The sequence below is a fragment of the Humulus lupulus genome, chromosome 6, assembly GCF_963169125.1.
Source record: "Humulus lupulus chromosome 6, drHumLupu1.1, whole genome shotgun sequence".
NCBI classification, from domain to species: Eukaryota; Viridiplantae; Streptophyta; class Magnoliopsida; order Rosales; family Cannabaceae; genus Humulus; species Humulus lupulus.
In genome coordinates this window covers 22,204,239-22,218,639 of record NC_084798.1, presented here as the reverse complement: position 1 = coordinate 22,218,639, position 14,401 = coordinate 22,204,239, and the positions used below count along the sequence as shown (strand labels likewise).

General features: G+C 40.2%; 1 non-coding gene across 1 annotated transcript; it reads right to left on the bottom strand.

The window, feature by feature from the left end:
- Positions 1–12,042: 12,042 nt before the first annotated feature.
- On the bottom strand, positions 12,043–12,149 carry LOC133787579 (small nucleolar RNA R71). Its single transcript, XR_009872592.1, has one exon. It is a non-coding gene; the product is annotated as a small nucleolar RNA R71 (small nucleolar RNA).
- Between the last annotated feature and the right edge of the window lie 2,252 nt (positions 12,150–14,401).

Sequence of the window (14,401 nt, the reverse complement as noted above, 5' to 3'; positions counted from 1 at the left end):
TTGTTACATATTTATCACTACAAATATGCATGAAACTTTGCCAAATATTAACTTACCTTTGGGTCAACTAATAAATGCATGAATTACATACACATAACTATCTAGATATTTTAATTAAATTAATCTACACAAAAGAGATCACTTTGGTGATATTTTGTTTCAATTAATTATTTTAAAATATTAGATATTCTTGATAAAATTCAAAACCAAAATTTGAATTTTATTGTCACTTAAATATATATATATATATATATATTAACAACATTGTATAATACATATATATAAAAAAAAAAACAAAAAAGAACGGTACCATGTTCTTTGCAAACCATGTATATATATATATATTAAAATCGGTTATCTTTACTCAAATATATATATAAATATAATTAAAACAATTTGTTAATATATATATATGATATAAATGCCAAATCTGAAACAGATTTTAAAAAAAAAAAATCTGAAACCATATTCTTGCCGTATATCACTGAAAATGAAGAACTGAATATTGTGCCCATAGAACACCTATCGACACCTAGCATTAATGAGCCAGAGGAGGAAGATGTGTGTATGATCGAAACAGAGCCTACTTGGATGACCCCAATAGTTGAATATCTCGAGAACGGAGTCCTTCCAAGAGATCGGAACCAGGCTCGAAAGTTGATGTATCAACTTCCCAGTTACACCATTTTGGACGGAAAGCTATATAGAAGGGGATATTCCATGCCATTACTATGGTGCGTAACTCCACCCGAAGCCAAGAGGATCATCGAAGAAATTCACGAAGGATTCTGTGGAGACCATACTGGGGGGCATAGCCTGTCCAAGAAAATCATACGCCAAGGATATTTTTGGCCCACCATTAAGTCAAATTCTTTCGAATATGTAAAGAAATGCGACAAATTCCAGAGATTCGCCACGATTCCTCGAGTTCCACCATCCGAGCTAACCATGTTGACATCCCCATGCCCATTCGCGGTATGGGGAATCGACCTCGTTGGCTCTCTCCCAACTGGCAAAGGTGGTGTAAAATATGCTGTGGTCGCGGTGGATTACTTCACAAAGTGGACGGAAGCTGAACCGTTGGCAACAATAACTTCCAAAAAAGTCCTTGACTTCGTGGTAAAGAACATTGTATGCCGATATGGGGTGCCGAGGAAGATTGTGTCCGACAACGGAACCCAGTTCGATAGCGACTTGTTTACCAATTTTTGTGAAAGGAATGGAATACTTATTGGAAACATTCCTCTAATGAATTCCCTGGGAACTTCTATAGTAAATGGAATATACAGAATTGTGATCAATCAAATATTGCAAAGCCCTGGTATCTATTACCGGTCAGAATTGGACCATAACGGAATTTCGGTCTATACCGGCACCATAATAAAGAGTTTTTCGTCAGTAGCTCATCCTCAGGCAAATGGCCAGGTCGAGGCTGTAAACAAAACTCTTAAAAGTTCATTAAAGAAAAAGTTGGAGGAAGCGAAGGGACGTTGGCCCGAAGAATTGCCCCAAGTCCTATGGGGTTATAGGACCACTGCTCGAACTTCAACGGGACATACCCCGTTCTCTCTAGCATACGGATGTGAAGCTATGTTGCCTATTGAGGTCGAAATTCCAACAGTCCGAACTCGAATTTACGACCAAGACTCAAACCACACTCATCTCGAAGAAACCTTAGACTTGATCGAAGAAAAAAGAAACGAGGCTCAGCTAAGGAACGCTGCCTACCAGCAACGAGCTATCAGGTATTTCAACAAGAGGGTTCGAGATCGAAGATTCGGTGTGGAAGATCTGGTGTTAAGACGCGTATTCTTGGCGACACGAGATCCAGCAGCTGGTGTACTCGGGCCGAATTGGGAAGGACCATACCAGATAGAGTCAGTCATCCGGTCCGGTGTGTACAAACTTGCGAAATTGGACGGGAGCTTGGTACCTCGAGCATGGAATGGCGAACACCTTAGACCTTACTATCAGTAGTATAGGAAGTGTGTTGCTTGTAACCATGATTGATTATCTGTACTAATTTGTCTATTTTTGAATTCTATTAAATAAGGATCTATTTCGTTCAATATGTTATTTCTTTTTATTTTTGCAATCTCTCTTAATTTAATAACCTATGGTCACACTCATAGGATATTAAGGGGGCATCATTGGTACATATACCATCAGCTTAAAAAATAAAATAACATACACGAAAAACATAAAAGTATTTGGATATAACCAGATACGCAAGCTTAGATAGTTTGGACATAACCGAACCATCAAAAACATAAAAGTATTTGGATGTAACCAGATACGCGAGCTTAAATAGTTTGGACAACCAAATTATCAAAAGATAATAACGTTTGGATTTAACCAGATGTGCAAACTTAACAGGTTTGGAACAAACCAGCCAAAACTAATCGACGATAAGTAGGAACCTAAACCTACTTCGAGATAAGTCGAGATCGAGGCTGGAATATCTTAAAGGAAAATAGTTTCGAACTCTTAACCTTGGAGTAAAAACCGAGGACGAGAAAAAGTAACTAAGCAAAAAGATATAACTAAACCATTCACATTACATACCATATAAGTACTTTCGAGTTCGTGGTTAAAGTAATATCCGATTTTGATGAATAACGAGATCGGAAGCGGATAATTCGAACAAACTATGCGTGAATGCATCGAGTTTCGAGCTTAAATCCAAACTATGTTTGTATGAAGAAATAAACATAAACTCATTAATATAAAATATGCAAAATATTTCGAGCCAGGAAATGTAAAGCATATATAAGTTAATATAAAAAGAAATTGTATCAGCCCTGTAAACATAAATTAAAGTAATTACAAAAATAAGGGGACGCAGCCCCAAGATAAGATTCCCCCGAGATCAGATTCAAGAAGGAGGAGTCTCCTTGGCCTTCTCAGCATCAACAGCACTGGATCCCCCAGGACGAATAGCATGACTATCCTCCTGAGCACATTCGGAGGCGGCCTCCCGAGTAGCCTCTTCTGCCTCGAGCCGAGCATTCCACTTTTCCAGAAGTTTCGCCTCAAGAGGACCTAAGAAACTGGTATCCAGGTCTTCGTTGTCGGCCCACAATCTGTACATGGCTGAGTCAACTGCCTGGTCCTTCTTCTCCTTATATTCAGCAAGGAGACGAGCCTTCTCGCCCTCAATTATGTCAAAGGTAGCGGCCTGATCTTCTTTGAGCTTTTTGTTAGCCTCATGGAGCTGAGCGTTCTCCTTCTCAAGCTCCGCGAGCCTGGCATTCTCTTTCTCGAGATCCACGAGCCTAGTATTCAGCCTCTCAAGCTCGGACGCTTTGGCCTTAAGCTCCTCGGCTCCTACCTCAACCTTGTCGTTTGCTGCCTTCAGGTCGTCACTCGCCTTGAGTTGAAGATCCTTTGCCTCCTGAGCATAAGACTTGCTCGAGTGGATCTCGTTATTCAACTTATAGTTCAGCTGGGCAGTAAAGGCAAGAGACTGACAAAAGAAAAAACCGTCATTAACGCCAAGACTGTGTAAATATAACAAAGAAGTAGAAGAAAACTTACCGCGGCAGCGAGCTCGATACTCTTCTCATAGAGAGCAGTGCAATCTCGAGCGTTGTTCAGGTATTGCCATTGAGGAGCTTCGAGACTGTTGAAGCTCTGGCCGATTCGGGACATGACATCCGAGCCCAGCGTAGACCCATGGGACCCAGCTGCATTGTCAATTACATACTCCTCCATGTGAGTAGAAACTGACAGCTTGTGAGTTCGAGAAGTAGGAAGCTTTCTAGGAGGCGGACCAAGTGTCGGCCGAACCACTACAGGAAGTTGGGGCCCGGTCGTGGTAGAGGCATCGACCTGCGAAGTCGGTGCCACGGTAGAGGCATCGACCTGCAAAGTCGGTGCCACGGTTGAGGCACCGACCTGCGAGGACGGCGTCGTGATGGAACTGGTAACAGGCGGAGATGGGGGAGGTGGTGTCTTCTCGGCCCTCTTGGGGACTTTGGCAGGCCGGTCCAACTTCCGCGACCCCGCCCTGGGACGCTTGCTCCTTTTGGCACCACCACTCTCGATGATATTGTCGAGGTCGGAGTCCATGGCACCTGCACAGTTCCAATCGAAGTTAGACATAATGATAATAAGCTTGGAAAATAAAAAAGAAAAAACCAAGTAAAGAAAGACCTAACTGGAACTCTCCCCCGAACTAGAGCTCGGGGACCATGAAATTCCCCCATCTTCAGAAGAGGCGGGGGGAGTACCTTCCCTATAGGTGGACGTCAACCTCGAAAGGTCCCTATAGTCTTTTGTCCCATATTGGACAGCTATCCCGTTCCACACCTCGTTTAGACTGTACATGGTGTCATACTTCCCGAGCCAACTATCAAACCTATGAACTCGATTGTCTACCCGAGTCCATATATAGAAGTGGTATCTATCATACGGGCATGAAACTAACCTATCGGGTTTATGCTTTAACAAGGTGGGGGACCACATTCTCGAGGTAAGGATAACTTTACCTTCTTCATCCGAGTCTGAGCTCGAGGCTTCATCATTAACCTCATTCCCCGACGGTGGACTCCTTCGGCGAGCTGGAGGTGGAGGCCTCACCTCTCTCCTCGGGGGAAGAATGCCTGTGGGCAAAGGCACCTGCTCCCACTGATCATACTTCTTGTTGGACCAGTCCGAGGTGGACTGGCCATCTCCCAAAAGCCCGCAAGCTCGGAGCTTATCCTCATGCAAAAGGTACGAGAGAGACCTCCTGCCGTAAGGGAGTTGGAGCAGGGCCTCTCTATGCCCCTTCATTGCCTCGTCGGGAGTAGGACGAAGGAAATTGGCTAGAAAATAAGACACATGGCAACTAAGTACGAACCTACAATTAAGAACCCGAGCACAGAAATAAAGAAGGTTGGAATACTTACGAATCCGCCTGAATGAGTAGCATCGAGACGGGGATAGGCCATCTGTCCAGAAGAAGGCTTTTTTGAAATCGGGTGGATGATTAGGGAGATCCTCAAAAACCTTTTTCTCTTTGGGATAGCTCGAAAGGTAGTAAAAGCCATCTCCTCCCCAAGCTCGGGAGGGATTACTTTTCAGACAAAAGAGATACAAAATCTCTTGCGGCGAAGGTCCTTCCCACTTCAGCTCGTGGTATAGCGACCTCAGGGCAGACAGAACCCTGTAAGAATTGGTGTTGAGCTGGAACGGAGCCAACCCAACAAAATCCGTGAAGTCTTTGAAAAAAGACTTCAAAGGCAATAGCGCCCCTGCCTTCATGTGTTCCTGACTCCATGCCGCGTACCTCAGCCTGTTGTCCGGGTTCCCAGGGGCGTAGCAGCTCCGTTCGATAGCGGCCGGAGCTCGACACCTTAGGGAACTTGACAACCTGAGGCCATGGAGGGCCAAAATATCGGTTATCTGACTTATCGAGGTAACCGAGCTCCAATAGTGCTCGGCCTCGAAGATTTCTCTCCTCGGTTGCGAGGTAGAAGGCTCCCCCATAAGTGAAAATTGGAGCTCTCCCGGGCTATACGCAACAGTCACTGTCAGTTTAGGGTCGAGTGGGATCGGACTGGGCCCTGAATTGGATTCTGGGTAAATAGCCTCTCGAAGGGTCCTCCTTTTCTTCTCTATGACCTCGTCAATTTGGCGGCGGTAATGAGCTCTAATATCCTCCTGTTCGCGTGCAAGATCGTACTCCCGAATTCGACGTTGATTCCGAGCAAACAGCGATTCCGGGCTCAGGGTTTTGGGCGAATAAGGGATTGCCAGCAACGACCCCCACCGTCTTTCCAGATTCTGTGACATCTAGCGAGAAAGAAAAAATGGTGAGGGCCATGCATGCAAGAATTACGAGCTTGACAGGACAAGCTTGGAGTTTAGGAACAAAACGAGCTCGATACTAAGATCCTTATTAAAAAGTCAGAACGTGTATTCCACGAAAAACAGGAGGAGAGTGGACAATTTTTTTTGAAAATCCTGAAAATCAGGGGAAAAAAAGTGGCGGATAACCAGAAAAGGTAATCTTGGGTATCGTGCATTCTTCAAGGCCAAGGTTTTATACCCGATATCTTGGTGTACAAGAAATGTCTTTTAAAATTTTAAAACCCAGAAAAAAGAGATCTTGCTCAAACATCAAAACTGGGTATGGAACCAGTGATGTAAACCCAGTATGGAAACGTAAACGTGGAAGCCTATCGGTTAAAAATTCCCTAACGTATCGTACTAAGAAAATAAACTAGTACATTCACAGAAATAATAAGAACAATATGAACAGGAACTGGCATAAGGGAAAGTAAAGATTGGACACTTACACAATAATGGCGATTGCAGAGAAATCGTTGACTGAAGGAGAGGCTGCAGATATGAGCTCACGGTCTCGAACAAACTGAAGGTACTTTGTTTTTTCGGCTGAGAGAACATGCACAAGCAAGAAGTTCTCTGGGATGGCCTCTGGTTTCGTCCCTTCTCTTTTGTTTCTGATGCGTGTAAAATAAGAGGAAGAAGAAGACCTTGTATATATAGAGGGAGAAAAGTGATAAAAAGGATTAATCTGAGCCATTGGCCAGAATCCTCATAAAATCCAACGGTCAGGGATCGATGACATGATGGCACCGAAAAGGTGGCAGACGAATGATCGTGGGCAGATTTCCAAGGTACTCGAGTACCATGAATGAGCAATACACAACTGACGCGTGTCCATTCTTAAGTATGTGACAGTACGATTCCCGAAGAAAGTAGTTCAAAAGTTTCCTTCTCTTAGGATTCGAACAAATACTTTTGAGGGGGCAAGATGTTATACCCAGATTTTGAGCCACGATAAGTGTGACCTCAAAAACTGGATGCATAGTGAATGAACTTGTAAAGTCTGGAATATGTTCGAAGTCTAAACATCGAGCCTGCAAAGTTGAGATGACTTCGAAGATGGTGGCCTCGAAATCCCCACGAGCTCGCAAGGTAGGCTCCGAGGAGTGTCTGTTCTCAAGGGTGACCTCGGATCATGGGCTCCGAGCCTGACGCGCGTATGATCTCGGAGTCATGTGGCCTCGGGAGATGTTATAAGCTTGAAAGTTGATAAGAGACCTGGGAGAATAAGGCCTTGGTAATATAGGATAATAACCTTGAATATCCTAATGAGTCATCTATAAGAGACGCGGTCTACATTTATTACTGTAAATCCCCTAAAATCATGGGATATTATTTGATCAGTTATACGCCCCCTGGTCTTCAGGGGACGTTTCCTTTTATATCGGATTATAGGCATTTAAGGCCATTTAATTTATTTGCATAAAAAGAGTAACTACCCAAAATATGTGGGATAGTATTCTGCATATCTTCTCTATAAATAGAGAAGATATGCACCATTGTAAAGGACCGAACTTTTGTGAGCCTAAGGAAAACTCTAGAGAATTCATCCTTGAAGGATTTTAAGAGATATTCTTAAGTCCTAATAAGAAAGACTTGTGGACTAGGCAGATTTAATTGCTGAACCACGTAAAAAATCGTGTTTGTATTATCATATTTTTATTGGCCATTACTAATTATTGTTTACGTGCTCTTCTTTCACTGTTGACGAAAAACGGCGTCAACAAAGAGAATACGAAAGAATACGTTTCTTGGGGACCACTACCTATTTAAATAATAATCTAATTATTAAATTAATTTTGGATATTTATAATTTGGTCCCTCATCAAATTATAAATACAACTTATGGTATCTACACATTATTTCCATGACATTTTAATATCTATGATACTTATAACATAATTGGTCACTTTATTTTTGTATCAAACTTTATAATAGCATCATACATTAATACATATGTGCCCATAATAGGATTTTTAATCCAACATAATGTTGCTATATCTTAGTATGTACTAGGTAATTTCTGTTGAATAGCCTGTAACAGCCTATTTTATATACTTAATCAGATAGGACCATTGGATTTTAATAAAACCAAGTGAAAAGATATTGTTTTATACAAGATGGTTGCAAGAAAAAATTGGAAGAAACAACAAAGCCGGCAGCGATTTAGTCCACTTGTTAGGCCAACAACAATTCTAATGATTCTCATAGTATCTTTAGCTAAAGAATGGAATGTTAGACAACAGGATGTTAACAATGCATTCTTTAATGGTGAACTACAAGAGGAAGTCTACATGGAGCAGCCTCTTGGATTCATTAATCAAAAGAATACACACAGAGTTTGCAGATTAAGAAAGCATAGCTCTAGTTACTAACCTTAACAAAGAGTTTTCCTTAAATAAAGCATCTTGGTGTTGTAAACTACTTTCTCGATATTCAGGTTATGTGACAGTCAGAATCCTGTGATCCGTAAGGGGAAAGATCGGGTAAAGCTGTGAAATCCCACACCGTCTGGGGAAGGTCAAGTGTGATAATTCTAAGACTGTGTAGGTATGGGATTACACAGTTGAAGAGAGCTTAAATGGATTGATGGGTACTACCTATGCCAACAAGATGCATCTTCTTTTCGGTAGCCCATCACTTGAGAACTCCAAAGTTAAGTGTGCTTGACCTGGAGCAATCTGATGATGGGTGACCTCCTGGGAAGTTTTCCCAGGAAGCGTGCATAGACAGGGTTAAAAAGGGAATTGTGCGATAATGAGAATGCCCATGATACATAGTTTTTATTACAAGAATGCCATGAAGGAAGCTTACAAAAACAAACAAACTTTGGCAGATAACATGTGTGGTATTTTAACCTTCTGTTGCAAGCTACGTGTTGCATTCTAGCCTTTTCCTGCAAGTTACATTTTAGCTTCTCTAGCAAGCAGCCTTGCCCTATAAAAGGACGGCCAACAGAAGTGATTAGTGCTCAAAAATGCAAATTCATTGGTTTTAAAGTGTAAAATAAATTAAGTTTTAATTAATATTTTCATAAATTTATTGTAATATATTTCACAATTGAAAATATTAACTTTAAATTTAATTTGTGTTTAATTTTCAGGGAATAAATTGCATTTGGACATTAATAAAAAGAGAGGACAAAGAATGGCTAAAATTGAAAAAGGAAAATGAAGAAAGTGGTAATTTTGAGGAATTAGGCCCAAAATTCGGCCCAGGCCCATTGTCCTCTCCAGCCACTGTAGCCAGCTCAAGCCACACGAGCTGAGCCGCCGAGCCATGCGAGCCGAGCTGCCGAGCCACCGCCTGCCACCCGCCTGTCAGCCGCCTGCCAGCCTCCCTGCCAGCCAACCACGCCCCGCCACGTCATTAATGGACCAGCTGCCATTTTTGTCCACATGCCCAGCCAACCCGCCAGGTGTCCGCCTCTGATTGGTTGCGGCTGGGTCAATGGACCAGCTGCCACCAGCCCATTTTGTGTGCTCTTTGGGCCTTGGACCTCCTATTTTGAGCTTAAAACTTATCTTTTTTTTGGTGTTTTTGAAAAAGAGTATTTTGACTATACACAAAAATAGCTAGGGTAATATTAACAATAAGATTTGATTTTTCAAAATCATATTTTATTATTAATATTTCAGATTTATTTTGTAAACCCCATTTTGTTGTTTAATTTCTTTTTAGTCCTTTTCTCTATCTATAAATAGGGACACTTTCTTCACATTTGGGAGCTAATTTTTAGAGTAGAGAAACTATAGCAAAATTTCCACTCACTTTCTTCTCATATTTTCTTCTTAGAATTTTGTGAGAATCATGAGCATAATGGCCTAATCTTCCTAGGAAGGTTAGGGATGATTCCATATGCAAGTGATGTTATTTTTCTACTTTGATTTACTATGTTCTTAATGTAATATATTTGAGTTATTTATGTTCTTTCATCTCTATCTTTATTTTGTTATCTTTATTTACTTATGCTAATAGTATATAGGATTAGTCATGCTCTTTCTATGTGCTTCTAATTAGTAAAAGTAATATTGATACATAATTTTATGTCCAATCTTCTATTGCATTATTGCCCTTGGGTATTTTGTCATTTTTAGATTTTTCTTAAGATTAACATTGTGCTTTTAAAGTAAAGAACTTTATGACTCAAATGAACTTTTGTTAGAAAAACTATGGACTTTAATGTTAGATTTTCCAAGTAAATGTTGGGATGTGAACTATTTACTTGTGTATTTTTGTAAATCAAGTAACCAAGTAACTAAACAAGCATATGGATGATTCTTGAAACCTTTCATTTTCTCAAACTCTTGATTACATCTTACCTTTATTTCACTTATCTCATTTCATCACTTTATCAAAATACAATACCAAAATCTCAAACCTCTTTCCATTTACAATTTTATTTACTTCTTGTTACTAACTTTTTGTGTTATTTTCTACTAACCTTTTGATTTTAGGTTACTTCCTTGTGGATCGACCGCCTGATTATACTACAACCACCACTTAGTGGTTGTCACATTTTGGGCGTTAAACAAATTTTGTCGCCGTTGCTGGGGAGGTAATTTTCAAAGGTTTAGTGAAATTTCTACAAAAAAATGTTAGTAACCTTATTTGTATTTTTGTGGGTGTAAATATTGTGGTAGTATAGTTTTTGTTTTTATTATTTTTTTATTTACTAATTTTCAGTTAAATTGATTATTACCAAAAAAAAAAATCCAAAAAAAAAAAGTTTTTTATATATATATTTTTCTTTTTCTTTCTTCCTTTCCTTTTTTTTGGTAAAAAAAAAAAAATCCAAAAACAAAAATAAAATTACACTATACATATAAAAAAAAAAACGTTAAAAAAAAACATATATATTTAGTTCTCCATTTTTTTTTCTACTTTTCGGATACCATATAAAAAAAAACATTATATAGATATATATATATATAAACCTATATAATTTATTTTCTCTCTTTTTTTAACTATAGTTTTATTAATCTTTCTTTTTTTTTCTTTTTTTTTTAGTTAAATAAATATTTGTAAAAAAAAAAAATTAAGTTACTTTTCTTTTCTTTTCTTTTCTTTATTTTATATTTTGTGTTTTTTTTTATTTTGTTGCTTAGTTTAGGTTTTTCTTTTTCTTTTTGCCTTAGTTTTCCTTAGAATTTAGGTTTTAAAAAAAAAAAAAAAGCATAAAATTGCATAAAATTGTTCATAAAATTTCAATCATAAAACACTTAGTATTGGGAACAATTGTGTAATATTACAAATGGTAGAAACCGATATTGTTCTGTCTAGAAATATTGGTTTTTAAATAAGGTTTATGATAGCGTTACCCTCCACACTTACCTGGGAACCTCGGGGAGTTCTGTCTAGGCAAGTGTGGGTCTAAAGCGGTACCTTGGCAACCTTCCCAATCGGCCTGGGAACATTTCGAGCATCTACCTTTGCACTATTACATTGTTGAACTTATTACTATAAGAAAACCAAGCTTGTTTTGTCAAAATAAGCAATTTCACTTTGCTTAAAGGTTGTTTGGTTGAAAAGGTTGACTTGTGATCCACCATACTTACTCAATAACCTCGGGGAGTTCTAGTAAGGCGTTGGAGATCACCCGAAAACCTCCAAATCTACCTGGGAACAAGTTTAACAAAAAAAAAAAAATCAATAAAAAAAAAAAAAAGAGAAACATAAAATCCATCTAATTCTGATTTCCGAGATTGGATGAATCATCACGAAACTTCCAGTGACACTTCTTCCAATTCATCTGCCACTCCTACCGGAACTCCTTCCACCAATCCAGCTTCTCCACAAACTTTCGCTGATAATAACACATTCGCAATGGCTCGCAATGATGAAATCCAACCAAGAACTCTCAATGACTACCTCCATCCTACTCGCACTTCCACGCCTTCATGCATCATCTTCCCTCCTAATATGCCCGCATTAGACTTTAAACCTGGCATGATTCAACTCCTGCCTACATTTCATGGAATGGAAAATGAAAGCCCATACGTGCATATCAGAGAATTCGAGGAGGTGGTAGCCACGTTTTATAACCGAGCCGACAATGCCGATGTTGTGCGACTGAAGTTCTTCCCTTTCTCCTTGAAGGACAAAGCCAAAAGCTGGTTGTACTCTTTGAGACCTAGGTCGATTGGAACATGGGAGGAGATGACCAAATCTTTCTTTCTGAAACACTTCCCCAGCCATAAGACCAACAGTCTAAAATGACAAATTTCCACATTCTCCCAAAAAGACAATGAAACGTTCTATCAAGTCTGGGAAAGATTCAAAGATCTGTTAAATCATTGCCCGCACCATGGCTATGAGAACTGGCGCTTGGTCAGTTACTTCTATGAAGGCCTCACGAGTCATGAGCGCCAGTTTGTAGAGATGCTATGCAATGGTGAATTCCTCGAAAAAGAGCCAGACGATGCTCTTGAATATCTCGAAGAAACTGCAAAAAAGTCTCACACCTGGACTGGTCCAAGTGCTACTGACAGCACCAACCAACACAAACCATCTGGGATCTATCAACTTCGAGAAGAGGATAGTATTAAGGCCCAACTCGAAGCTTTGAAAAAGCTGTTTGAGGTCTTAATGACGAAAAATGGGCAAAAGTCACACATGGTCACTCAAGCGGAACCGCAAGAACGTTGCTTTGTTTGTGGAGGGACGGAGCACTTAGCTAAGGACTGCTTAGCTTTGAATGAAATGAGGGGGGTTTATGAGGAGCAATGCAATGCCTTAGGGGCATATAACAAGCCATTCTCCCATACGTACAACCCTGGTTGGAGAAACCACCCAAATTTCAGTTGGAGAGATTCCAACCAAGCTCAATCGTCGGGAGGCCAATGGAGAAATGAGCAACAAGTTCAACCATCAAAGGCGTATTTTGCACCTCATTACAATGCTCATCCACAACGAAATTCTCTCGAGAATACTCTTCATGCATTCATGGAGGAACAATCCAAACTGAATCGCCAAATGATGGAAGAAATCAAGGAAATGAAATGTCAATTCTCAAAATTGACTGAATCCTTGGCCATTCTGGAAAAAGGCAAACTTCCTTCCCAACCAAAATTCAATGTTCAAGGCCAACACATGGCCCAATCTTCAAACTCTAATGATCAAAATGTCAAGGAAGTAAATGCCATCACGACGAGAAGCGGTAAAACTTTGCCAGACCCACCCATAAAATCCAACTCTCCCAGTATTCCAAAAGTCATTCCTGAAAATCCACCACTCAATGCCACTCCAAAGGTACCATTTCCCCAGGCTTTGAAACCTGTTGGGAAACTTCCTGATAACCGAGCTGAACTCCTTGAGCACTTGACACAAGTGAAGATTAATCTTCCTTTGCTTCACATCATTAAACAAGTGCCTGCTTATGCCAAAATCATTAAGGATCTTTGCACTGCAAAAAGGAAGCACCATGTCAAGAAGACTGCTTTCTTGACCGAGCAAGTGAGTGCGGTGATTGAACAAAAGACACCGCCAAAATACAAAGATCCCGGTTGTCCCACCATTTCTTGCCAAATTGGGACCCATGAAGTCAGCCAAGCCTTACTTGATCTTGGCGCGAGTGTCATTCTCATGCCTTATTCTGTATACTCGCAACTCGGTCTTGGAGAAATGAAGCCAACATCTGTTGTACTACAGCTTGCTGATCGTTCCACCAAAAATCCTAGGGGTATCGTTGAGGATGTATTGGTTCAAATTGAAAAATTCTATTACCCCGTGGATTTTCTTATTCTTGATACCCAATCTGTGGTGAACATGGAGTCTAAAATTCCTATTATCCTCGGAATACCATTCCTTGCTACTGCAAATGCTTTGATCAATTGTCGGAATGGTCTAATGAAGATATCGTTTGGAAACATGACTCTTGAAGTCAATATCTTCCACATCGGGAAACAACCCCGAGAAGATGATGAATGTTACCAAACATTCATGATTGACTCTTTGATTCCCGAGGAGGTTCAATTGCAAAACAACTTTGATAATCTTGATGAACTCCTCCTTCTGTCAGAGAATGAAAGTCCCAGTTCTATTGAGTCTACTCTTGCAATATCAGATCGCATAGACTCACGCCATAGAAGGACTCAGTTTTGGCAACCTCGCTTTGAAGAGCTCCCTCGTGAGAGGTCACAGCCGAAAACTTCAGCTGAAGAGGTTCCAACTGTTCAATTGACCCAACTTCCCGAGGGTTTAAAACATGCCTTCTTGGGAGACGGTGAAACCTTTCCAGTTATCATCTCATCCAACCTTCAAAATTCTCAAGAATTGCAGTTACTCGACCTACTGCGAACGCATAAATCTTCGATAGGTTGGACGCTTGCTGATATCAAAGGTATTATCCCTTTAATTTTCTCCCATCGAATCAATCTGGAGGACGAGGCTATCCCTCGAAGAGACCCTCAAAGGCGACTGAACCCCACGATGAAAGAGGTTGTAAAAAATGAAGTTTTGAAATTGCTAGATGCCGGTATTATTTACCCAGTAGCAGATAGCAAATGGGTCAGTCCAACTCAAGTTGTGCCCAAGAAATTTGGTGTCACCGTTATCCAAAACGAAA